Source organism: Pongo abelii, chromosome 5 (genome assembly GCF_028885655.2).
Source record: "Pongo abelii isolate AG06213 chromosome 5, NHGRI_mPonAbe1-v2.0_pri, whole genome shotgun sequence".
In the NCBI taxonomy this organism is placed as follows: domain Eukaryota; kingdom Metazoa; phylum Chordata; class Mammalia; order Primates; family Hominidae; genus Pongo; species Pongo abelii.
Genome location: NC_071990.2, coordinates 126804132 through 126830948, shown reverse-complemented (window position 1 = coordinate 126830948; position 26817 = coordinate 126804132). Strand labels below are relative to the sequence as shown.

General features: G+C 38.6%; 2 long non-coding RNA genes across 3 annotated transcripts in view; one reads left to right on the top strand and one right to left on the bottom strand.

Moving 5' to 3' along the window:
- Positions 1–602, bottom strand: part of LOC129060060 (uncharacterized) — a 61816-nt gene extending 61214 nt beyond the window's left edge. The window contains exon 1 of one of the 2 annotated variants that reach the window (XR_008526418.2): positions 158–602. This is a non-coding gene — a long non-coding RNA (uncharacterized LOC129060060). Of the gene's footprint in view, positions 1–80 lie in introns of both variants that reach the window. The other variant, XR_008526417.2, reaches the window with a different exon arrangement.
- LOC134761554 (uncharacterized) overlaps positions 1–26817 on the top strand; it is a 77034-nt gene that overhangs the window by 23256 nt on the left and 26961 nt on the right. The window contains exon 2 of the long non-coding RNA XR_010140338.1: positions 13671–13799. This is a non-coding gene — a long non-coding RNA (uncharacterized LOC134761554). The remainder of the gene's footprint in view (positions 1–13670; positions 13800–26817) is intronic.

The following is a 26817-nucleotide window of genomic DNA, read 5'->3' as shown; positions in this document are numbered from 1 at the left end:
GGATTCATAAAGCTGGAAACAAAAGTGCAGCCGCCACGCTCTGCCCCTCAGTTGAAGTCATGTTGTCTCCAGAATCCCACCTAGCAGCTGCCTCTCCCCATCCCTCACTATTGGTTATCAGTGGGTAGATAAGGACAATAGCTTTGCTTTTCTTCACTTCTTCTGTGGTGTTTCCTGGCTTCCTGCCTCCTCCCCTTCAGTATCCAGGTCTCTCAGGGTCTTGGGAGTCGCCTGAGCAGGCGGAGATGTCTCAGGAGTGCAGCCGGGCAGTCGGGCCGCTGAGTCACAGGCTCTATGGTGTCATTGGCCGGTAGACTGGAAGGAGACAGCTCCGTGGCTGCATCTGATTGCTAATGAGCTTTCTGGGGCCCCAGCCTTCTCATCAGCACCATTTGTTTTTACAGGCTGCCTGCCCTTTGTTGACTTGAGGCTTGTTTTCCCTGCCTTAGAGGCACTCGGAAGTTTTTCCTCGCTGGACCTGGCTGTCTCCTTTTCTTTTGAGACTTCGTGGGAGCTAAATTTAAACTTGATTAACAATATTTAGTCCAAGGAGGGTCAGGATACTATTTTCATGTTAAATGCTGCCCTTTATGTTCGTTTTTGTTTTGTTTTAAGACATAATAGGCCCTCACAATGAGATCCGTTCTGATTTTGTTGCTATGGTGTGAGAGACAAAAAAATAGTATAAAACATTTGATTGGTTGATTCTGATCAGAGGTGGAAAAAGGGATTAATACCTCTTTTGTAAAAATCTATTGACAGGTCTATTTGTAAAACCTCACAAATACTTCTAGTAATGATATTTTTACTCTTTGCTGCGAGTAACTTCAACTTAATATTTAGGGCACAGCTTGGAGTCAGTTGTTCAAGGAAACTTCCAGACTAGACTCCAGATTCCATTCTGCAACCACTAACTTTTCCTTGCTAGCATTTTCCAAGATGTGATTAAACCATGAGACTATAAGTTCCATTAGTTGGAGGCACGGCATCTCTTGTGCCCCACCAAGGGGACTGAATATGTAAATGGACAATGGCCAGATCATATATGAGAATAGAACTCTGACCTTCCACCTCTGCAGCAATCACTTCTCTAAGCCAAACTATAACCTCTGGCCTAGAGTGGTCAGCAGAGCAGAATGGTATGCTCCCCAAACCAATCACATATATGCACCACTCCCAGAAAGCCCACCTCATGCTAGCATGAGGCTCCCCCATGCCAGCAGCCTCTAATCAGAGCATACCTGAAGCCTTCCTTCTTCTTCACTAGAAAGATTTGCCAGTCCTCTTTCTGCCTTTGAGTATCTCCCAGATGTGATAGTGGCTGACTTCCTAGCTATAACAAAATGGAATAAATAGCCTCTGTTTGTTCTCATTTGGGTTGTCTTTATTTTCATAACATGTAATCTCTTGTAATCAGGATAGTGTCTAGCATATAGCAAGCCCTTAGGAAAGACTGTCTGAATGAATAAATGAATAAACAAATGACTACACATTAATCCATTTCCGGATTAGAGTTCTGTCTTCCTGAGGACCTGGCTTTTCACCTCACCTCTCTAAGTATCTGACTTGTGGCCTTGGAAAAGTCACTCAGTGTGTCTGGGTACCATTTTTCTCAAGCTGTAAACCAGCAAGTTTGGACCAAATAATACCTATGTTTCAAATATTCCCGGATGCTCATGTTTCAAGTAGTCTTCATAAAACTTCTCTGCAACCATAGCACAAGATGCCCACCTAAATTTCCCCACCGACACTTTACTTAAAGAGGAAATATACTGAGTGTTTTCTATGATAATCCACTTCTTCTGAATGATGGAAGGAAAAGATAGCTTTTAAGAAAATTAGCTTGTTCCCCCTGAATTATGACTTGGTGAGCCATGATACATGCAAAGTAAATGGAAAGATGATTTTTGTTGCTTATTTATTTATTTGCTAAAGATTCTGAGGAAGAATCATGCTTTTGTGCTGGAAAAACATGTTGTTCAACTCTCTGAACCTCCTCTGCCTTCCCTACACTTACTCACTTGGTTAGGATGCTCCCTCCTCTACTCTAACAATGCAAACCCTTTGGTCTTCAAGGCCTACATCACCTTCCACATTCTACATTCACTGTTCCTCAACTTTTCTTGTTTCTGATAATCTTCTGTCTAAACTCCTGTAAGATATCACTTAGAGTGCACATATAGTTTTTTTCTACTGGATTATAAATTATTGAGGGAGGTAATTTGTATCTTCCTATATTTCACATGATGTCGTGATAAAGCGTAAAGAGTATCATTGAATGAGCAAATACGGTGTACCAGTTGGTTTCATTTCTGTTATGTTATTGATTTTCTGCTACCCATGGATAATTGTTATAGACTCCATTTTAAAGAAGGAAAGACTGAGTTTCAGAGAGGTTGAGTAGGTTCTCCAGAGTCACAAGGGCGGCAGTACTGGGTCTCAAAGCCACTTCTTCTGACTTCTGGTTCAAGTTCTTTGAATATCATTATACCTTCCTCCACACTGTAATGATTAAATCTGTTGTTGTGTCCCCACTGACAAATTCAGCTCAAATATCTAAAACAATAACAAATATAGACTGGAGGACAAAGTTCCAAAGTTTCAAATTATATTTTCAAATTGATTTGAAATTGTAAGTCACAGCATGGGTTCTTTTTTAATTTCCCTAGAGCTTTGAACTCAGGCCTATGTACTTTTTGCATAGCAACAGTAATCTTTGTCTTTATGTACTGAGTAATTTAGATACTTTAAAACTTTTTTGTAGCTATTAGGCTAAAACATAAAAACCAAAATAGACAAATTAGAAGCAATTTGATTACAGTGGACATTCGGTTCAAAGTCAGTCTATTAGATACCATGAGACCTTACCACCTCTTTTAATTTTTCTTCCGCAACCTCCATAACAGAGATGTGAAGGTAAGCTAGAAGAAAACCTAAGAGGAGAACAGATTGGAAGTAGCACACCATCCAGCACAGTAGTTACTGTTAAAAGCATATTTATAAGGCTTAAGTGTGGAATTAGAATAATGCTCTTATTGTTATTATTATTCAGACTTTTACCAAAGCAATAATTCTAGCTTTAGAATATAAAATTTAAGGACCTAAGGAATTTACAGGCAAATATCAATGGTATCCAGAAATGTTTTAAATGATGAAAAATGAACCTAGAAGTTGTACTAAAGCAATTGGGATTTTTTGGCCTTTGGAATGGAAGGAAAACAAAATATTCCTCTCTAAAATGTTGAGGATTTTAGTTAAAAGGTTAAACGCAGGGGTACACTCTGCCTCTCCTCTCTGCCTTTATCAGCTCAGAGACAGTGGCATCAGAGATCTAGGATCTATCTCTTCCCATAAATTTACCTTCCCACATTTCCCCACCTTTTGGAAACCTGAAGATACTCTCTTCTTTGTTTTGTCACTATACAAGATTTATGGCTCTTTGTTAAAATACTATTTAAGCAAGGCATCTAAGCCACTGCCTTAAGGGAGAAGTGCTTTTTTGAACCGAGGCCTCTTCTGTGTGATGGGTACAGCACACATTAACAAACTTCTGTTTGTTTTTCTTTTGTTAATCTGACTTTTGTTTTCAGGACAATGTTTCAACTAACAACCTAAAAAGGGAAAGAAAATAAGTTTTCTCCCTTACAGAATAAACTCCACAACTCTTACCAAACAATGGCCTCCAAGGATATCAAGAATAGTAAATTAGACAAATGAGAGGGGCTCTCTGTTTCCTCAGAACCATTGCAAAACACGAAAGAAGTGGGCAGCTTCATCCATGTCCCTACAAAGGACATGAACTCATCCTTTTTTATGGCTGCATAGTACTCCATGGTGTATATGTGCCACATTTTCTTTATCCAGTCTATCATTGATGGGCATTTGGGTTGGTTCCAAGTCTTTGCTATTGTGAACAGTGCCGCAATAAACATACATGTGCATGTATCTTTATAGTAGAATGATTTATAATCCTTTGAGTATATACTCAGTAATGGCATTGCCGGGTCAAATGGTATTTCTGGTTCTAGATCCTTGAGGAATTGCCACACTGTCTTCCACAGTGGTTGAACTATTATTTACACTCTCACCAACACTGTAAAAGCATTCCTATTTCTCCACATCCTCTCCAGCATCTGTTGTTTCCTGACTTTTTAATGATCGCCATTCTCAGCAAACTAACACAGGAACAGAAAACCAGACACCACATATTCTCACTCGTAAGTGGGAGGTGAACAATGAGAACACATGGAGACAGGGAGGGGAACATCACACACCAGGGCCTGTTGGGGGAGAGGGGACTAGGGGAGGGATAGCATTAGCAGAAATACCTAATGTAGATGACAGGTTGATGGGTGCAGCAAACCACCATGGCACGTGTATACCTATGTAACAAACCTGCACATTCTGCACAAGTACCCCAGAACTTAAAGTATAATAATAATAATAATAATAAAGTGGGCAGACATTTAACTGTGTCTTTCCTTGGTGGTACTCTGATACTTGACACCTACTTTTCCCTGACTACTTATCACTTTATCTTTGCCTTATTTCCTGTCTTCCTCTTTTGTCTTCACGGGGCTGTATTTTATTCATTGTATTTGTATTTAATTCTTGTATTTCTTGCACTTACAAGGGATCAAGGGTAACTCTGGTTTTTACCTGTCCAATATCTTTTTCACCTTCTTCAATTCTTCTCTAGGGAGCCACTGCTCCCGGAGTCTTGTTCCTTGTTGAGTGGCTAGGCTTACCTCAAAGCAGAGGGACCAAGGGACTTGACTGAACAATCAGAGTATTCCATCCACCTTTCTACAGTGATGAGTTTGAGAAACAGTGTGTCATTCAAGTGGATGGAATGAGAGTTGATCCCCAGATTTCAGCTGGAATTTTTGGTGCTGAGAAACTTCCTTTTTTGGGGTTTGACACTGGTAGGATGTAGGACTGGAATTCCTGGAGACATCCATGTGGAGAGAAAATGTTTCAAAACAAAACCAATTTGGAGGACAGCAGAACTGAAAGATGCAAAGAGAGCAAGTCCTAACTACAGTGTTTTAGCACTTCGATCCAGCCAAGCTTCAAGGTCGTCCACCATGGGCATTTCAAGCTGTGCATCTATAAGCTCATATTTTCTTATTTTCATCAAGTCTGAGGGAGAGGGTGGTTCTTTTGTTATTGTTGTTTCTTTTTCATTTTAGAGACAGAGTCTCACTTTGTTGCCCAGGCTGGAGTGCAATGGTGTGATCTTGGCTCACTGCAACCTCTGCCTCCTGAGTTCAAGCGATACTCCTGCCTCAGCCTCCCGAGTAGCTGGTATTGCAGGCCCGCACCACCATGCCCAGCTAATTTTTGTATTTTCAGTAGAGACAGGGTTTTGCCATTTTGGCCAGGCTGGTCTCAAACTCCTAACCTCAGGTGATCTGCCTGCCTCGGTCTCCCAAAGTGCTAGGAAATCAGGTGTGAGCCACTGCGCCTGGCTGAGAGGATGATTCTTAAACTAAAAGAGTGATGATAGACATGGGTAGGTAACCAGGACTGTCAGAATAATAACAATGTTGAATTGGGTTTCTAAGGAGCACCTTTGCTAAGCCTGGTTTTCATTCTAGGTGGGCCTCTTATGTGGTTTTCCTATCCTCACAGCTTTAAGAACCCTGTTGAAAGTGACTCCTATATCTGTATTTTTAGATCAGAACTTCTCCAGGCCCACATAGCCTACTGGCCCCTCCATGGGCGCCTCAAGCTCAATACCATTAAACCCACATGTTTTCTTCTCCCTCAAACTTATGCATCCTCTTGCTTTCCCCATTTGCTTAGGGAATTTAAGTACCCAAGCCATTCTTTCCTAACTAAACTACTTCCTCATGGGTAAACATCATGTTTTCCTTTTCTTTTTATCTTGTTAGCTCCAATCCTAGTAGCATGCCTGCCATTTAGTAGATGCTCCAAAACTTTTTAGCTAAATAAAGTTATTAATAAAAAAAAGAATAAGATATGATAAGACTTCTCTATTATTTAGAGATAGCTAGAACGGGTCTTGCTTGAAAGAAAAAGAAAGAAGTAGATGACCTCTTAGGATTCCCTCTGGCAAAATATTAAAAAAGAAAAGAAAAAATGTCTTTGCCTTATTTACCAAGAGAATCACAGGCTGACTTATGGTTTTCATGGTGTTTTACAGTTGAAAAAATTTTGCTTTTGTTTATATTTCATATCTGACCCATTTAATAAAGTAAGTTAGATGACTAATTGGTGTTGATGCAATACAGTTAGTCATAGACATTGAATCTATGAACTAGTTTCTTAGTTCAAAGATTTGGTGTTGTCCTAAGTATCAATAATGCAACTTTGATCACAAGACATTCTGACCTAATTATTATATTCTTCTGGTCATTTCTTTTCTGTAGGACAAAGCCAAATGCAGTGCTTATAATAAATAGTCTCTTCTCCACAATGCCATATTTGCTCAGAATGTCCCATCATAGAAAAATGTGATGGTTCATAGAAAGGACATGAGGAGCCAGGTGCAGTGGCTCACACCTGTAATCCCAGCACTTTGGGAGGCCGAGGCCGGCAGATCACGAGGTCAGGAGATCAAGACCATCCCAGCTAACATGGCGAAACCCCATCTCTACTAAAAGTACAAAAAATTAGCCAGGCATGGTGGCATGAGCCTGTAGTCCCAGCTACTTGGGAGGCTAAGGCAAGAGAATCACTTGAACCAGGGGGGTGGAGGTTGCAGTGAGCAGAGATCGCACCACTGCACTCCAGCCTGGATGACAAAGCGAGACTCCGTCTAAAAAAAAAAAAAAGAGAGAGAGACATGAGGGAGAATGATGTATTTGGCAGCCAAGAACACAAACTCAACCTAATCTAAGTCTAATCTCCTTGGCTTAGAACTAGAACAGGACAATCAGTCTGAGGGCTCAAGGAAATACAGACAATAGTCTGAAAAGACATTAATTACACCTCAGTAGATTTTTGCCTATGGGAGAATTCTGTGTGTTTGCTACATGGAAACACTTGTTTCAATCTAGACATGTGCAACTCAGAAAGTGTGGATGAATGTGATTGCAACGGGAGCAAAGAGGTAGGCAGCTAGGAGAGATGCCAAAAAATGTGGGCACACCATGAGGTCCAATAGGAACCACACTTTAGTCAGAAGATATGGTCCTGTGGTCATCCGATTGCATTGACAACTTCCCTATCCCTCTAAAACACTCATGTCCTTCACTCCATAAACCTTGACCTTGTTATACATAGCACATATATTCTTATATCTCTATCTATTGACATACATGTTTCACAGTAGGTTTAGATATCCTGTTGGCTCTTAAGTACCTTGAGGTCAACCCTTATATCTATTTTCTTTTCTTCTGCCCTGGATTACTCTATGATTTGTGGTTTTGAATAAATGTTACTGACTGATATGGTTTGGCTGTGTCCCCACCCAAATCTCATCTTAAATTCCCATGTATTACGGTAGGAAGCCAGTGGGAGGTAATTGAATCATGGGAACAGGTTTTTCCTGTGCTATTCTTGTGGTAACAAATAAGTCTCACAAGATATGATGGTTTTAAAAAGGAAAGTTGCCCTGCGCAAGCTCTTTTTGCCTGCTGCCATCTATGTAAGACATGACTTGCTCCTTTATGCCTTCTGCCATGATTGTGAGGCTTCCACAGCCATGTGGAACTGTAAGTCCAATTAAACCTCTTTGTTTTGTAAATTGCTCAGTCTCAGGTATGTCTTTATCAGCAGCATGAAAATGCACTAATACACTGACCAAGCTATTTACATTTTGCAATCTCAGAAAATTCTTTATGAGAAGAGTAAGAATTCTATGAGGACCTGTGACTACAAACATGATGTGAAGGACAGCTCTGGCTAACATGGCTGTGCTGTCTTATTTATGTATAGGAGATGTCTTTTTTTTTTTTTTTTTTTTTTAGGACAAAGCTACCAATTTTTAACCCATTTATTCATTTGTTTTTAAAACAAATATCAAGTACCTGAGTATTACTCTTAGTTAAATTCAGAAAAGAAAACTGAGATTTCTTTTTCATATACACCTTATACACACAACCTGAAGGTAATTTTATACAATATTTTAAATAATTTTGTGCAGGAAACAAAATTTTGACTGTGTTTTGACTGTGAGCCATTATAGAAGGTCAGGTGTAAAATAATTTTTCACTTTTGGCATCACGTCAGTGCTCAAAAATTTTTGGACTTTGGAGCATTTTGAATTCAGATTTTCGGAACAGAAATGCTCAACTTGTATAAGAGAGAGCAAGCTTACTTTCATATGCTTGTATTTCTTTCTGTTAATGTCTTATTCGTGTTCTTTGCTCATTTTTAAATCATTTTTGTTGCTCTTGATTTATAATAGCTCTTTGTATATTAAGAAAATTAGCCCCCATCTGTCATATGCATCTTAAATATTTCCTATCTGTTCTGTGATTTTCAAATTCTTATTTCTTATTTATTTTATACCTTATAGAACTTTAATATTATTATCCAGTCAGATTTGTCTTTTTTTTCATTTTGGATTCTTGGTTTTATGTCATCTTTAGGAAATCCTTCTCCATTTCATGACGATTTTGAAAAATCTAGTGCTTTTGTATTTTTAGTGCCTCTTTACATACATGCATACATAAAATTATTATTTCTCACCACTGCAAGTGAAGTGTAACAAAAGTGTGGAATAGGAGGTCAAAACTTGAAGGCAAGCACTGGCTCTGACACTTTGCTGTTTCATCAAGCTCTAGTCTTCAAGTTGTTGTCCTATCTACAAAATGTAGATCAAGATAAACATTTCAAAAGGACTTCATGGGGTTTAAATTATATTTGCAAATAAAAGAAATTTATCAACAAAAAAATCATACAATAGCTAACTATAAGCAATACTTAATAATTGAAATCAGTAATTGTTTATGCTATGTACTGAATGTGTCTCCCTCAAATTCTCAAGCTGAACTTCTAACTCGCAGCGTGATGGTATTAAGAGCGGGGGCCTTTGGGAGGTAATAAGGTTTAGATGAGGTCATGAGGGCTAGAGCCTCCATGATGAGATTAATACCCTTCTAAGAAGAGGAAGAAACACCGGAGCTTCCTCTCTGTGCCATGTTAGGATACAGTAAGAAGGTAACCATTTGCAAGATTAGAAGCAGGCCATCACCAAAACCCAACCATGCTAGACCCGGATCTTATGCTTCAGTCTTCAGAACTGTGAGAAATAAATGTCAGTTGTTTGAGTTACCCAGACTTTGATATAGCAGCCTAAGCAGACTAATACAATATACTTGAATTTAATAATTTGATTAAAAGTTTCCAAGGACATATTAACGTTCGAGGGCAGGTCTAGTGTAGGAGTTTGAAATACATTACTCACTAGTGGAGAATGCCTATCCCTGGTCCTGTTGCTATTGACTCTGCATGTCATACATAGAGTCTGCTTAGATTCAGGATGATGAAGAGAGGAACATTTATACTTTAACTTATGATATGCCACTAGAATACACTTCATGTCAACATAAGGCAAATTAACCAAGAGATCAAACTCCAAATTCCGGAAATAATCATCAAAAGCTAAATGGTTTGCTTCCAATTCAACACTTCAAAGATGAGCAAATTAGTAAGCCGAAATAAAAGTTTAAAAAACTCATCAGGGTAGATGAAAGAGAATTTTCCAAGATTTTGAAAAATTTAACCAGGTTCAGCTGACTTAAAGATTTTCATGACGTTTTCTATTTTATTCAGTTAAACCAAATACATGACCATCTTTGATGTGTTAATGTTTTGGAGGTATCCTCCAGCTCCAATACAGTCTTATTGTCATTATGAAGTAAGAGTTTCTGGGTCTTTTAACATAGTTAAAAAGATGGGCTCCAGGCTCTGTCTTGGAATATAAAAGCTCATCTCATGGTACTGGTGTATTCTTGCATTTTAAGTAAGATCTAGTTAGTTCCTCCTCCAAACTTGAGGAGAAAATGTAAATTCTATGGTCATAAAAATAAAATTTGGTTCAATTTTTCCCTTTCCATCTAGGCTGCCTTAGACAATGATCTGGACAGTCCAGCAACTGAGCTTGCAGTTGTGGCAGCCAAAAGCAGCCTTTTGGACATCTGCATGAGATGCTGGCCTTCATGGCAGCAGAAAGCCATGAGGAGTGTTGAGCAGCAGAGGCACTTTCCCACTTTCAACCTCCTTTAAGCTTTAGTATTATCGGTCTGTGTGGCCCCAGGAAGAGCGATTTCTTCTCATGAAAGGAGGGCACAGTCTCTTTTCCTTTCCTCTTCTCTGCTGTTGCCTTTGCCCGCCTTGTTTTTCTGGTACTGGGAAGTGCCCGGCTCCTCCCTTCCTCCTGGGAGGAAACAAAGTCAATTTCAAAATGACATACTTATCCAACATTTTCTCCAAAGAATATAAAGCATATTTCTATGAAATTTCTTGTTTAAATAGCTCTTGGAAACATAGATGACAAATACTAAGTTTTCAAACAGGAAAAGTTCCAGCAAAAGGCTATCCAGGGATTTTCTGTAAGAGAAGAGTTTCAGAGCTATTTACTGAGAGGTGTGAATGCTTTCCTATATCACATCCCATTTACAAAATTTCTGCAATGGTAGTCTCTCTGTTCCTGTACAAATCAGCCAGAATACTTTTACAAATTAAAAACTGGGGTAGTAAACATAAAGAAAGGATGTACTCCTGGCTCCTTGATATTGCACTATACTTTCAGAATTTCTAATGGGATGTGGGCAAAGATGGATGTTATGGTGTTCCCCTTTTCTAAAATATTTTTTAAATATACCAGCTAATAAAAACAATCCAGTCATTTATGAAGAATAATTTTTTTATTACTTTTTAAAAAAATCAGATCTCTCAGGGATGAAAGGAATAATTTTGGAAATATGCTGGGTAGAAATGTGCACGTAGAAGGCCCCAGGTCAGGAAGATCCTTAAGTGGAAGGACAAGGAAGGACTGGGAGTTGGTTGACACATAAGATCCTTGGAGTTTTCCAAGCCCAGCTGTTGAAGCCATGGTCACAACTGCTTGTTGTTTCCATGAGTCACATTAAGAGTGCTTAGACGAGTGCAGTTGTCAAAGAAGCTATGCCTTCTGGTTAACGCTGCCATAAATATGCCACAGCTAGCCCTTCCTCGGACTACAGAAAAATTTGGTGTGCATTTTGGGTCATTTTAGTGAAATGCTTACTTTCATTTCACGATTTTTGGCACTATTCCAATTGCTAATAAAAACAACTGGGAAAGAGACCCTTCTAAATATATTCCATTAGCTCCTAAATATACAACAGCATCTGAGAAAAACTCCTTTTGGCCCTCTCGGATAAATGTTTTTATGTCTGTGTCTATGTGATAGCTAACAAATGGTATTAGAAGTAACTATTCAGACTCTGGGATCAAAGTGTACATTTCTTAATATATGAACTAGTTCCACCAAGCCAAATAACCACAATAGGCTTAACTGTCTTGTAAGCAGCCTGTACAGAGATTCCAGACCAGTCTTGGATATCCAAGAAAGACAGTCCTAGAATGGAGAAGAAGCACTTTTGCAGAAGAATACATTGAGATGTGTTTGATTCTAAGCAAATCATTCCATCTTTCTTTTTTTTTGAGACGGAGTCTCACTCTGTCGCCCAGGCAGAAGTGCAGTGGCTCGATCTCGGCTCACTGCAAGCTCCGCCTCCTGGGTTCACGCCATTCTCCTGCCTCAGCCTCCCAAGTAGCTGGGACTACAGGCGTCCACCACCACACCCAGCTAATTTTCTGTATTTTTAGTAGAGATGGGGTTTCACCATGGTCTTGATCTCCTGACCTCATGATCTGCCCACCTCAGCCTCCCAAAGTGCTAGGATTACATGTGTGAGCCACCGCGCCTGGCCAAATCATTCCATCTTTCTAGGGGTCATTGTCTGAGCTTTAACAGACTCTGGCATGTAATCCCACAAAATTAAACATTTCAATTCCAAAATTATTACTGAGTACATTGGATAAGGAAGCTATGTTCTCAAACTGTGGGGGTTAAAATACTGAAAAATTAGATATGGTCCCTGCCTTCCAGGATTATGCACCAGATAATGAAATAAATATGCAAATTGAGAGCCCAAATGATTATGTGGCCAGAAAAATAATTTTTAAAATGTAATTCTCCCCAAAATAAGTTAGATTTAAATTAAAAGAGGTTAAATGCACTGTTTTCTTCCTCACTTAATTTCTTTTCTCCACTTTGCCATATTCCCCTCACCAGTCCCCTTCCTTCTGTCTCTAATGATGTGCCCAGTCCTCTCCATTCTTTGAATGCTTCCTGGAATCTTTTTTTTTCCAATTAAATTTTTTCTTTATATTATATTTTCATGACAAATCATACAACAGAACTACATACAGCAAGCATATATTTACTAAACGTTAACCTATTCTGAGTTGTTATTAAGAAGAGACACGTGCACATATAAAAAATAATGAGCTTCTAGATGACAGAGAAAATGATCACTGGTGCCATCATGAATTCTGTAAGAATAAGTCATGGCATATCGTATTAGTTTGTTCTCACTCTGCTATTAAACACATACCTGAGACAAAGAGGTGTAATGGACTCACAGTTCCACATGGCTGGGGAGGCCTCACAATCATGGTGGAAGGAAAGGAGGAGCAAAGTCATATCTTACATGGCAGCAGGCAAGAGACACTGTACAGGGGACCTTCCATTTATAAAACCATCAAATCTCTTGAGACTTATTCACTATCATGAGAACAGTATGGGGTAAACCATGCCCGTAATTCAATTATCACCACCTGACCCTGCCCTTGGCACATGGGAATTCTTACAATTGAAGGTTAGATTTAGGTGGAGACACAGAGCCAAACCATGTCACATACCAACTTCTTTTCTTTAGTCAGCAAATTGACAGGACAGCATATAGAAATGCAGTAGTCAAAAGCCTCCAAAGAGAATATTTTTAACCAGTAATGTCTGGAAGAAAGTTCAGTTAAATGAATTCTTTTGTTGAACAGCTGTGCTCAATGAGCATTCATCTAAGCAAAACTGATGGGAAATTCTAGTCAAGTACATAGGGCCCTATCCTCAGCTCTATCCTGCTCTACATTATAACCAAGGAGTAGGATTAGGTTATATAAAATTAAAGTAAATTTTCAGATCCTTTGAGGCTGAGAAGAATAACTTATTTTATTTTCAGAACCTAAGAGACTTTTCAGATGCTTGAGAAAAGAAATGCATCTAAGATTCAATTTTACAGCAATAAAGTCCTGTATTTTAGAGAAAAAACAAAATAAAGGGTGGGTGAATTATGGCATGGCAAGGTTAATGACCTAGAGGCTTTAGTTCATAATTGACTTTTGATCAGTAGAGGTGCACTATGGCTTATAAGTAAGTGATTTACCATGTAGCATGTAAATCAAGGAGTTAACAGTTCTATTCTACTCTACTCTGGGTTGTTTATTCAGACTGCACCTAAAATATTTTCTGTGGGCAATATATTTTAATAGTAGACAAATAAGATTGCATTTAATAGAGTGTCATCTACATGGTTGAAAAAATTGCAGATAATTGTACTTAAAAAAAAAGTTTCCAAGAACTAGAATAGTGGGAGAAAGACATGCACATTATGGTTGCCTACAAATACGTATGTTTTTTTGGATTCCAGGTGTGGGGAAAAGAGTGACTTCATCTTAAATGTTAATCTGCCATGTAACTTCTGACTAATCCCAGGTCCAGAAATGCCTCTAAATGTCTCATTGCTGTATTACTCTTTATGTGGAAACACCTATTCACTGTAAGTTTCCTCCAAAACAACTCCTGATGCTGTTGCAGAAATCATAGGCTGTGACACGCATAGCTACCTACACATTCTCTCTAGAGCATGTATACTGTACTTTCCCCAAAATATAAGCCCTGGGTCTAGGGTGTTGTGGTATGGAGAACTACCTGTTTTGCAACCACCCAAGACCACACTTTCAACGGTAATTTCCCCCTAGTAAATCATCCCATCTCAACAAACTGGATTTATCTGCCTCCTTCTTTGGTTCCACAACTCCTTTGGCCCTTGGAGGCCACTTTGCATATATGGGCCTTTCACAGAACACAAAGTATAAAAGAAAGCCCAGGAAATAAAAATAACAGATGACATAGAATTACGGAACAAAAATGTTTGAAAGACAGACTAGGTTGTTTTGCGGGAACAGGGAGTTCTCTTTTTGGAGAGGATTTGGGCATCTTTAGAGATTTGAACCAATGGCCTTTGGGCTAGTATCTATTGGGAGACAATTCTCCATGGACCACTTATGTTTTTCCATATTTTATGAGCAGAGTTACTGACTGTGTTTTAAACATAATCTTGATTAAAGTATGGTGAGGCACAAAGAGAGCTGCTTTGAAATCACAGAAGTTTATTATCCTCACAGTTCTCTAAGAGAAAATGCAGCATGCCATGTGGGGCCACACAGGGGAAGATCAGGATCAATTATAAGGTAGAAAGAGGGTAGATAAGTGCCTTACAGTGGTTTCTGCAGGGAGAAGGAGGTGAGGCAGGAAAGGACACACTGGGACTGGTTTGCTATATTTAAAAGTGTCACCCCATAAACTCACGCTGGGCTAAGAGTGTGGGGACGTCAGGTGGTTATCTCAGCTCCCTAATTTTTTACTTAAAGTGGTTGACATTCCATCTTGAAGATGTTAATTCATCAAGTTACAGAAACTACAAAACGTGGTTTATATAGATTGCCTCTGTGCTGAACTATATTTTCAAATTTGTTTATACAGAAAACAGCCTTAGAAATTAGATATAGTGTCTCCTTCCAGAGCAAGGTGTGGATTTGTTTACTGTTCAGTGTAATAAAGGTAGCTTCTCTTTTCCTGGTAAAGGGCAGGCCAGATTGCTGCCCATTATAAAATATTCGGGTTCCCTAAGCTCATGATTCCTCTCCTCTTATGCATCCATGGCACATGCAGGTATCATTTGGTCCTCTTTGTATTGCTTTGTGGGAACTGGGGCTCAGGGAACCAGAGTTAAAATGCTGATACTTTGACTACCGCTATTTCTGTGAATAACAAATTCTCCTTTGTCTATGTCTTCTGCCAGCATCCAAGAAACTGCAACTGGCTAACTTGTTAGCCTGCAAATAGGATAAAATTTGAGATCCTTTTTAGTTCTTGGCAGTACTTTTTGATACTATGATTCTGTAATTTAAAAAAATCTGGAGATAATGCCTTCATGCAAACATGGTATTCTAACAGTGAGAATTCAAGTGCCTGGTAGTATGAGAGAGAGGTGACTAAGAGTAGGTAGGACTTTGAAGAGACTATTGGGACAAATTCCATGGACTGCCATCTGTTCAGTCCCTGTTATAGCCAGTTCTGTTTTAGTGGAAAATCTTTAGCACAACCCATGGGGGCAGAAATACAGCCACTTCCCAGGGAAATTGTGTTATTTCAAACTTTGACTGAACAAAGATAATCTGTTTTGGAAACATGAGGTAACCTGTACTGTATTTGATTCCATACAATAATTGGTGATATCATACAAAATTCCTCTTGTTTTATATCATATTGTCCCCAAAATATATGAAGGCTTATCTATATAAGGAAGATACAGATGAGAAGATGCCCTCTGAACCCGCATTAGACACAATCCATGAGGAAGATCCGAATCTTTCTGTTTCTTCTGACAAATTTGACTTCTATATTTTTCATGGGCCCCATATCAACTGGCTGTGACTCTCATTTGATGAATAAATTTAATTACCATTTTCCCTTATCTGTTCTTTGATTCCTGGATCCATCTTATCTTCTCATTCTTTTCCCATTAGTTTCTCAGTTCAAATTGATTACCTGTTCCTAATCTCAGTTTTTAATGGCATTAACTTTCACCCCTACTCTCTCCATCCCCATTCACACCTGTGGTTCCCACGTCAGTCATAGCATCTTCCTCTAAAGACTGACACAATAATTCACCTGCCTCCTGAGTGCAGGTGAGCCTCCCACACCAGCAGTGCTTTGCTTTGACCACTCCATTAATATCATTCACTGTGGTCACTGATAGAAACTGTCACAGCCTGGATGTAATCATTCAAATTTTGACATTTATTTATGTCTTGTACAGGAATTGGAGAAACTATTTGTTTTGAACTAGGAATTGGATTTAAGGTAGAAGAAAGGTATCAGTATAAACAGTTTCATTTTTGGACAAAATGTGCAAAATGCATATTCATTAGGAATCAGTATTCAGACCTTCTCTGATCTTTATTAGTTGTAATAGTGCACCAAGTTGGTAAATTAAGTTATTCTTGGAAATGAAAGCCCACATTGGAGGAGAAAAATCATGAGAAATATTTAATAAAAGTACACAATTTATAGAAATACAGCAAAAGATAATCAGTGTGAGCCATTGTAAGATAATACATTTTAGAGAAAAAAAATTTTTAAGTTAATTGTGATTATTGTCTCTAAGCTACCAAAGAAACTGTATGCTAGCAACTGGCATAATTATTGCAGACTGTTCTCAACATCCTTCCATGACCAAAAAAAGCTGAGCAGCATTATCAGGTATGAATGAGATACAGAAACACACTGCCACCACCCACATATATATTATCCCTTCCCTTACACAAAACCTGGTGAGTTCATACAGATTATGATGTCTTGATTGATACACCTGACAAGAGACATGATAGAGCTAGAGAAGAACCAAAGGCAAGTAAAAAATATTCAATGTATGGAAGATTTTAATACCAAGAGAAAGCAAAAATAATTAAAATAAATGGACACTCATCTCAAAAGACATAGGGAAAGAGGACACATTTCATTGGCAACTTTTAGAAAAAAACACTTTTAAGAGGTAACAAACTAGCTATCTTAAACCAGCAGCCATCTTTGCACTTAATGATGCCCTATTATGGGTGTTCTCATTAAAAACTAGAACAACTTAAGGATAGTTAGCCTAACCCTTGTCATTTTTTTGTGTGTTCTTGGATTTGCAGCCTATGCAATAAGAGAGGAAATAATCACAAAAGTAATGATTTTGGAATGAAGACAACTTTGTTGGTTTACTCTCTGCCATCTCCTGTCCTGAAGTTAAAAACTGCTGGAGAAAAGCATACAGCCATGATGACTGTTCTTAATTAAAATTTTTGCTCACTAATCTCCAGTGGTAGTTTAATGCTTCCCTAAAATTTTTGTATATTTACAAATTTCATTCACTTTCCCGCTTTTCTAGATGATTATTTATATGTTCTGCTCTTGCTAAAATTTTTAATACCTCCTTTCCATGTCATTTTCAGGCTATTTCACTGAACTGAAGCAGTCAAAAGAGAATGCTCATGAGATCCCATCACCACCACTTTACCGAACTACTTCCATATGTGACTATTTACTCTTTCTTCTTTTCTATTATTATTGATGAACTGGCCATGTACCTAGCTAAGGTGGATCCTGCCACTTAGGTATTAGATCTTATCTACCCTTTCTCACTCTAAAATATTGTTCCAAGAATTCTTTTCTTGTATCATTATTTTTCCCTGTTTACTAGTGTAGTAAGTATAGAAATAAGCTGTTATTTTCTCATATTAAAAAATTCTCTGGAGTAGGAAGCTCAATATAGTAAAGATGTTAATTCTTTCTCAAGTTGATATAAATTTATCAACTTAAATCAATTATCTATTTATTAATTTAAATTGATCTACATTCCTCCCAAATTGGTCAGCATTCTAAAAATATCAACATTATGTGTGTATGTAAAGAGATAAGATGTTTCTAAAGTTTAATGAAATTGAATAGGACTTGAAGAACAGAGTTCAAGGAATTGCACTATTGAATACGAAAATCTATTCAAGATGAAGAGTGTTGGAGGAATTACATGATGGATGTTAAGATTTATTATGAAGTTGCAAGACTAATAATGCTATAAAAAGTAGTTTTCAGCCAGGTGCAGTGGATCACATCTGTAGTCCCAACACTCTAGGAGGCCACGGCAGGCAGATCACTTGAGGTCAGGAGTTCAAGACCAGCCTGGCTAACATGGCGAAACTCCTCTCCATAAACCATACAAAGATTAGCCGGGTGTGGTGGCATGTACCTGTAATCCCAGCTACTTGGGAGGCTGAGGCATGAGAATCACTTGAACCTGGGAGCCAGAGGTTGCTGTGAGCCGAGATTGCACCACTGTGCTCCAGCATGGACCACAGGGCAAGACTCCATCTCAAAAATAAAAAAAAAAAAAAAGGAAACAAAAAGTAATCTTCCAGATTAACAGAGCTGCAAGAATTGCATTGCTAAATATTATGACTTATAATTTACAGAAATTGAGATGGTCACATATTTGTGTAAGAATAGACAGGTTAGTGAAACAGAACATGAAATACAGACAAATATTCACATATATATGTTCACTTGATTTTTGACAAAAGTATCACTGTAGTGTATAATGGAGGTTCTTTTTCATAAATGGCATTGAATCAACTATATGCTCATATTGTAAAAATGACTCCTAGCTCACACCATATACTAAGTCTCTTCCAGATGAACTGTACTCTTTCCCATTTCAGCTAATGGACACTATGTCCTTCCAATTGCTCACACCAAAAATCTTGGAGTCATCTCAATTCCTCTTTCTCTCCCTTATTTCACACTGAATACACTGGCAAATTCTTTCAGGTCTTCCTTATAGTGTATCCAGCATTAAATCAATTATCACAATTTTAAGACTATGCGTTGGTCCGAGGTATTATTTATTCTGCCTTGCCTAGATTATTACAACAGCCTCTGCATTAGTTGGGTTCCTCCAAAACCTGACTCTAAGAGGGTAATCCCAGGAAGCATGGTAGGGTAGTGGGAGAGTGTAATAGGAAAAGCCGATGAAGCATGCATGGATGAGTGAGTTAATGCTCTTTGACACTGAAGGCTGGTTCTACAGGGTACCCTCTAATAGACTATATAGAAAACACCTCAGAATTGTCTCACTGAGGAAAATTGGAGTCTTTAGGCACCAACTCTCTTCCCAATTTGGTAAGGTTCAATTCTAGGCATACATCCCTGGCACTTTCGTGCTCACTGCTTTTCAGGCAGAGAAAAAGGAAGCAGTTAATATATGTGGGGATTGTCTACATACAGGTGTCTCAGGGTGAACCAAGGCTATAGGAAGGGGTGACTACAACTTCTACTCTACTTCCCAACTGGTCTTACTTCTGTCCTTTTAAATCTGGTCTTAACATAGTTAGAACCACAGAATATAAGGCATCTCATGCCACTCTTATGCTGAAAATCATCCAACATCTCCCCAAATCACTCCAAGTAAAAATTCCAAATACGATCCATAAGAACCTCCAAAATCTGATCTTTCATTACATTAAAAATATTTTATTTATGACTGTTTTGTTTCAGATTTGCTCTGAGTTCCTTAGGCAGAAGTTACTTTTTTAGTGAGGCCCCCTACTCCAAAAATTTCGACACCCACTCTTGTTATTTTATATGCCTCTTCTCTGCTCAATTGTTCTTCCTTTGCTTTAAGTGCCATTTATCCTATTTATACATTATTTTTGTAAAATTTGGTTTATTGCTCTTCTCTCCTGCTGGAACTATCACCTCCAAAATCTGTTTTGGGTCTTTTTGTTGTTTTTCATTTTTTCATTGCTTCAGTACTGTATTCTCAGTGCTTATTAAGTTTGGCTAACACATAGTAGATACTTATTTGTCATTGAATGAACAATGTAATTTGTATATAATATGATTTTCTTTTGACAAAATTCAAGATAAGCTAATAATTAATCAAATATGCTTGTAAGAAGCAGTTATAAGGCATAATAAAAATATTAGGTCTAATAAAAATCGAATAATCTAATTGTTAATAGATCTAGTAATACTTTGTCAAGCAATGTCTGAGTTCTATGTTAAGAAAACAAATATTTACTGAGCTATAAAAGGTTTTACTATATGAAAAACTATACCATATTTCATGGAAAATGAAACATGAAATATGATTTTTTCTTTTTTTTATTATTATACTTTAAGTTCTAGGGTACATGTGCACAATCTGCAGGTTTGTTACATATGTATACATGTGCCATGTTGGTGTGCTGTACCCATTAACTCGTCATTTACATTGGGTATGTCTCCTAATGATATCTCTCCCCCATCCTCCCACCCTACAACAGGCCCCAGTGTGTAATGTTCTCCTTCCTGTGTCCATGTGTTCTCATTGTTTGATTCCCACCTATGAGTGAGAACATGCAGTGTTTGGTTTTTTGTCCCTGCGATACTTTGCTGAGAATGATGGTTTCCAGCTTCATCCATGTCCCTACAAAGGACATGAACTCATCATTTTTTATGGCTGCATAGTATTCCATGGTGTATATGTGCCACATTTTCTTAATCCAGTCTATCAATGATGGACATTTGCATTGGTTCCAAGTCTTTGCTATTGTGAATAGTGCCGCAATAAACATAGGTGTACATGTGTCTTTATAGCAGCATGATTTATAATCCTTTGGGTATATACCCAGTAACGGGATGGCTAGGTCAAATGGTATTTCTAGTTCTAGATCCCTGAGGAATTGCCACACTGTATTCCACAATGGTTGAAGCAGTTTACACTCCCACCAGCAGTGTAAAAGTGTTCCTATTTCTCCACATCCTCTCCAGCACCTGTTGTTTCCTGACTTTTTAATGATCGCCATTCTAACTGGTGTGAGATGGTATCTCATTGTGGTTCTGATTTGCATTTCTCTGATGGCCAGTGATGATGAGCATTTCTTCATGTGTCTGTTAGCTGCATAAATGTCTTCTTCTGAGAAGTGTCTGTTTATACCTTTCGCCCACTTGTTGATGGGGTTGTTTTTTTCTTGTAAATTTGTTTGTTCTTTGTAGATTCTAGATATTAGCCCTTTGTCAGATGAGTAGATTGTAAAAATTTTCTCCCATTCTATAGGTTGCCTGTTCATGCTGATGGTGGTTTCTTTTGCTGTGCAGAGGCTCTTTAGTTTAATTAGATCCTGTTTCTTAATTTTGGCTTTTGTTGTCATTGCTTTTGGTGTTTCAGACATGAAGTCTTTGCCCATGCCTATGTCCTGAATGGTATTGCCTAGATTATCTTCTAGGGTTTTTATGGTTTTAGGTATAACATTTAAGTCTTTAATCCATCTTGAATTAATTTTTGTGTGAGGTGTAAGGAAGGGATCCAGTTTCAGCTTTCTCCATATGGCTAGCCAGTTTTCCCAGCACCATTTATTAAATAGGGAATCCTTTCCCCATTTCTTGTTTTTGTCAGGTTTGTCAAAGATCAGATGGTTGTAGATGTGTGGTATTATTTCTGAGGGCTCTGTTGTGTTGCATTGGTCCATATCTCTGTTTTGGTACCAGTACCATGCTGTTTTGGTTACTGTAGCCTTGTAGTATAGTTTGAAGTCAGGTAGCGTGATGCCTCCAGCTTTGTTCTTTTGGCTTAGGATTGACTTGGCAATGTGGGCTCTTTTTTGGTTCCATATGAACTTTAAAGTAGTTTTTTCCAAATCTGTGAAGAATGTCATTGGTAGCTTAAGGGGGATGGCATTAAATCTATAAATTACCTTGGGTAGTATGGCCATTTTCACGATATTGATTCTTCCTACCCATGAGCATGGAATGTTCTTCCATTTGGTTTTGTCCTCTTTTATTTCATTGAGCAGTGGTTTGTAGTTCTCCTTGAAGAGGTCCTTCACATCCCTTGTAAGTTGGATTCCTAGGTATTTTATTCTCTTTGAAGCAATTGTGAATGGGAGTTTACTCATGATTTGGCTCTCTGTTCTTGGTGTATAAGAATGCTTGTGATTTTTGCACATTGATTTTGTATCCTGAGACTTTGCTGAGGTTGCTTATCAGCTTAAGGAGATTTTGGGCTGAGACGACGGGGTTTTCTAAATAAACAATCATGTCATCTGCAAACAGGGACAATTTGACTTCCTCTTTTCCTAATTGACTACCCTTTATTTCTTTCTCCTGCCTGATTGCCCTGGCCAGAACTTCCAACAGTGTGTGGAATAGGAGTGGTGAGAGAGGGCATCCCTGTCTTGTGCCAGTTTTCAAAGGGAATGCTTCCAGTTTTTGCCCATTCAGTATGATATTGGCTGTGGGTTTGTCATAGATACCTCTTATTATTTGGAGATACGTCCCATCAATACCTGATTTATTGATAGTTCTTAGCACGAAACATTGTTGACTTTTGTCAAAGGCCTTTTCTGCATCTATTGAGATAATCATGTGGTTTTTTCCTTTGGTTCTGTTTATATGCTGGATTATGTTTATTGATTTGCATATGTTGAACCAGCCTTGCATCCCAGGGATGAAGCCCACTTGATCATGGTGGATAAGCTTTTTGATGTGCTGCTGGATTCGGTTTGCCAGTATTTTATTGAGGATTTTTGCATCGATGCTCTTCAGGCATATGGGTCTAAAATTCTCTTTTTTTGTTGTGTCTCTGCCCGGCTTTGGTATCAGGATGATGCTGGCCTCATAAAATGAGTTAGGGAGGATTCCCTCTTTTTCTACTGATTGGAATAGTTTCAGAAGGAATCGTACCAGCTCCTCCTTGTACCTCTGATAGAATTCGGCTATGAATCCATCTGGTCCTGGACTTTTTTTAGTTGGTAAGCTATTAATTATTGCCTCAATTTCAGAGCCTGTTATTGGTCTATTCAGGGATTCAACTTCTTCCTGGGTTAGTCTCAGGAAGGTGTATGTGTCCAGGAATTTATCTATTTCTTCTAGATTTTCTAGTTTATTTGCGTAGAGGGGTTCATAGTATTCTCTTATGGTAGTTTGTATTTCTGTGGGATCAGTGGTGATAGCCCCTTTGTCATTTTTTATTGCGTCTATTTGATTCTTCTCTTTTTCTTCTTTATTAGTCTTGCTAACGGTCTATCAATTTTGTTGATCTTTTCAAAAAAAACAGCTCCTGGATTCATTGATTTTTTGAAGGGTTTTTTGTTTCTCTATCTCCTTCAGTTCTGCTCTGATCTTGGTTATTTCTTGCCTTCTGCTAGCTTTTGAATGTGTTTGCTCTTGCTTCTCTAGTTCTTTCAATTGTGATGGTAGGGAGTCAATTTTAGATCTTTCCTGCTTTCTCTTGTGGGCATTTAGTGCTATAAATTTCCCTCTACACACTGCTTTCAGTGTGTCCCAGAGATTCTGGTACTTTGTGTCTTTGTTCTCATTGGTTTCAAAGAACATCTTTATTTCTGCCTTCATTTCGTTATGTACCCAGTAGTCATTCAGGAGCAGTTGTTCCGTTTCCATGTAGCTGAGCAGTTTTGAGTGAGTTTCTTAATCCTGAATTCTAGTTTGGTTGCTCTGTGGTCTGAGAGACAGTTTGTTATAATTTCTGTTCTTTTACATTTGCTGAGGAGTGCTTTACTTCCAACTACGTGGTCAATTTTGGAATAAGTGTGATGTGGTGCTGAGAAGAATGTATATTCTGTTGATTTGGGGTGGAGAGTTCTGTAGATGTCTATTAGGTCCACTTGGTGCAGAGCTGAGTTCAAGTCTTGGATATCCTTGTTAACTTTCTGTCTTGTTGATCTGTCTAATGTTGACAGTGGGGTGTTAAAGTCTTCCATTATTATTGTGTGGGAATCTAAGTCTCTTTGTAGGTCACTAAGGACTTGCTTTATGAATCTGGGTGCTCCTGTATTGGGTGCGTATATATTTAGGAGAGTTAGCTCTTCTTGTTGAATCGATCCCTTTACCATTATGTAATGGCCTTCTTTGTCTCTTTTGATCTTTGTTGGTTTAAAGTCTGTTTTATCAGAGACTAGGATTGCAACCCCTGCCTTCTTTTATTTTCCATTTGCTTGGTAGATCTTCCTACATCCCTTTATTTTGAGCATATGTGTGTCTCTGCACGTGAGATGGATTTCCTGAATACAGCACAGTGATGGATCTTGACTCTTTATCCAATTTGCCAGTCTGTGTCTTTTAATTGGAGCATTTAGACCATTTACATTTAAGGTTAATATTGTTATGTGTGAATTTGATCCTGTCATTATGATGTTAGCTGGTTATTTTGCTCGTTAGTTGGTGCAGTTTCTTCCTAGCATCGATGGTCTTTACAATTGAGCATGTTTTTGCAGTGGCTGGTACCAGTTGTTCCTTTCCATGTTTAGTGCTTGCTTCGGGAGCTCTTTTAGGGCAGGCCTCGTGGTGACAAAATCTCTCAGCATTTGCTTCTCTGTAAAGGATTTTATTTCTCCTTCACTTATGAAGCTTAGTTTGGCTGGATATGAAATTCTGGGTTGAAAATTCTTTTCTTTAAGAATGTTGAGGGTGGAGCCAAGATGGCCGAATAGGAACAGCTCCAGTCTACAGCTCCCAGCATGAGTGATGCAGAAGATAGGTGATTTCTGGTACCAACTGAGGTACCAGGTTCATCTCACTGGGCAGTGCCAGACAGTGGGTGCAGGACAGTGGGTGCAGTGCACCATGCGTGAGCTGAAGCAGGGCAAGGCCTTGCCTCACCCAGGAAGCACAAGGGGTCAGGGAATTCCCTTTCCAATTCAAAGAAAGGGTGACAGACTGCACCTGGAAAATTGGGTCACTCCCACCCTAATACTGTGCTTTTCCAACCAGCTTAACAAACGGCACAGCAGGAGATTATATCCCGCACCTGGCTCACAGGGTCCTATGCCCATGGAGCCTCGCTCATTGCTAGTGACAGGGAGAATGGAACCAAGTTGGAAAACACTCTGCAGGATATTATCCAGGAGAACTTCCCCAATCTAGCAAGGCAGGCCAACATTCAAATTCAGGAAATACAGAGAACGCCACAAAGATACTCCTCAAGAAGAGCAACTGCAAGACACATAACTGTCAGATTCACCAAAGCTGAAATGAAGGAAAAAATGTTAAGGGAAGCCAGAGAGAAAGGTCGGGTTACCCATAAAGGGAAGCCCATCAGACTAACAGCTGATCTCTCAGCAGAAACTCTACAAGCCAGAAGAGAGTGGGGGCCAATATTCAACATTCTTAAAAAAAAGAATTTTGAACCCAGAATTTCACATCCAGCCAAACTAAGCTTCATAAGTGAAGGAGAAATAAAATCCTTTACAGACAAGCAAATGCTGAGAGATTTTGTCACCACAAGCCTCCCCTAAAAGAGCTCCCGAAGGAAGCACTAAGCATGGAAAGGAACAACTGGTACCAGCCACTGCAAAAACATGCCCAATTGTAAAGACCATTCAGGCTAGGAAGAAACTGCATCAAGTAACAAGCAAAATAACCAGCTAACATCATAATGATAGGATCAAATTCACACATAACAATATTAACCTTAAATGTAAATGGTCTAAATGCTCCAATTAAAAGACACAGACTAGCAAATTGGATAAAGAGTCAAGACCCATCAGTGTTCTGTATTCAGGAAACCTATCTCATGTGCAGAGACACACATATGCTCAAAATAAAGGGATGTAGGAAGATCTACCAAGCAAATGGAAAACAAAAAAAGGCAGGGGTTGCAATCCTAGTCTCTGATAAAACGGACTTTAAACCAACAAAGATCAAAAGAGACAAAGAAGGCCATTACATAATGGTAAAGGGATCGATTCAACAAGAAGAGCTAACTCTCCTAAATATATACGCACCCAATACAGGAGCACCCAGATTCATAAAGCAAGTCCTTAGTGACCTACAAAGAGACTTAGACTCCCACACAATAATAATGGTAGACTTTAACACCCCACTGTCAACATTAGACAGATCAACAAGACAGAAAGTTAACAAGGATATCCAGGACTTGAACTCAGCTCTGCACCAAGTGGACCTAATAGACATCTACAGAACTCTCCACCCCAAATCAACAGAATATACATTCTTCTCAGCACCACATCACACTTATTCCAAAATTGACCACGTAGTTGGAAGTAAAGCACTCCTCAGCAAATGTAAAAGAACAGAAATTATAACAAACTGTCTCTCAGACCACAGAGCAACCAAACTAGAATTCAGGATTAAGAAACTCACTCAAAACTGCTCAGCTACATGGAAACGGAACAACTGCTCCTGAATGACTACTGGATACATAATGAAATGAAGGCAGAAATAAAGATGTTCTTTGAAACCAATGAGAACAAAGACACAAAGTACCAGAATCTCTGGGACACACTGAAAGCAGAGTGTAGAGGGAAATTTATAGCACTAAATGCCCACAAGAGAAAGCAGGAAAGATCTAAAATTGACTCCCTACCATCACAATTGAAAGAACTAGAGAAGCAAGAGCAAACACATTCAAAAGCTAGCAGAAGGCAAGAAATAACCAAGATCAGAGCAGAACTGAAGGAGATAGAGAAACAAAAAACCCTTTAAAAAATCAATGAATCCAGGAGCTGTTTTTTTTGAAAAGATCAACAAAATTGATAGACCGTTAGCAAGACTAATAAAGAAGTAAAAGAGAAGAATCAAATAGACGCAATAAAAAATGACAAAGCAGATATCACCACCAATCCCACAGAAATACAAACTACCATCAGAGAATACTATAAACACCTCTATGCACATCAACTAGAAAATCTAGAAGAAATGGATAAATTCCTGGACACATACACCCTCCGAAGACTAAATCAGGAAGAATTTGAATCCCTGAATAGACCAATAACAGGCTCTGAAATTGAGGCAATAATTAATAGCTTACCAACTAAAAAAAGTCCAGGACCAGATGGATTCATAGCCGAATTCTATCAGAGGTATAAGGAGGAGCTGGTACGATTCCTTCTGAAACTATTCCAATCAATAGAAAAAGAGGGAAACCTCCCTAACTCATTTTATGAGGCCAGCAT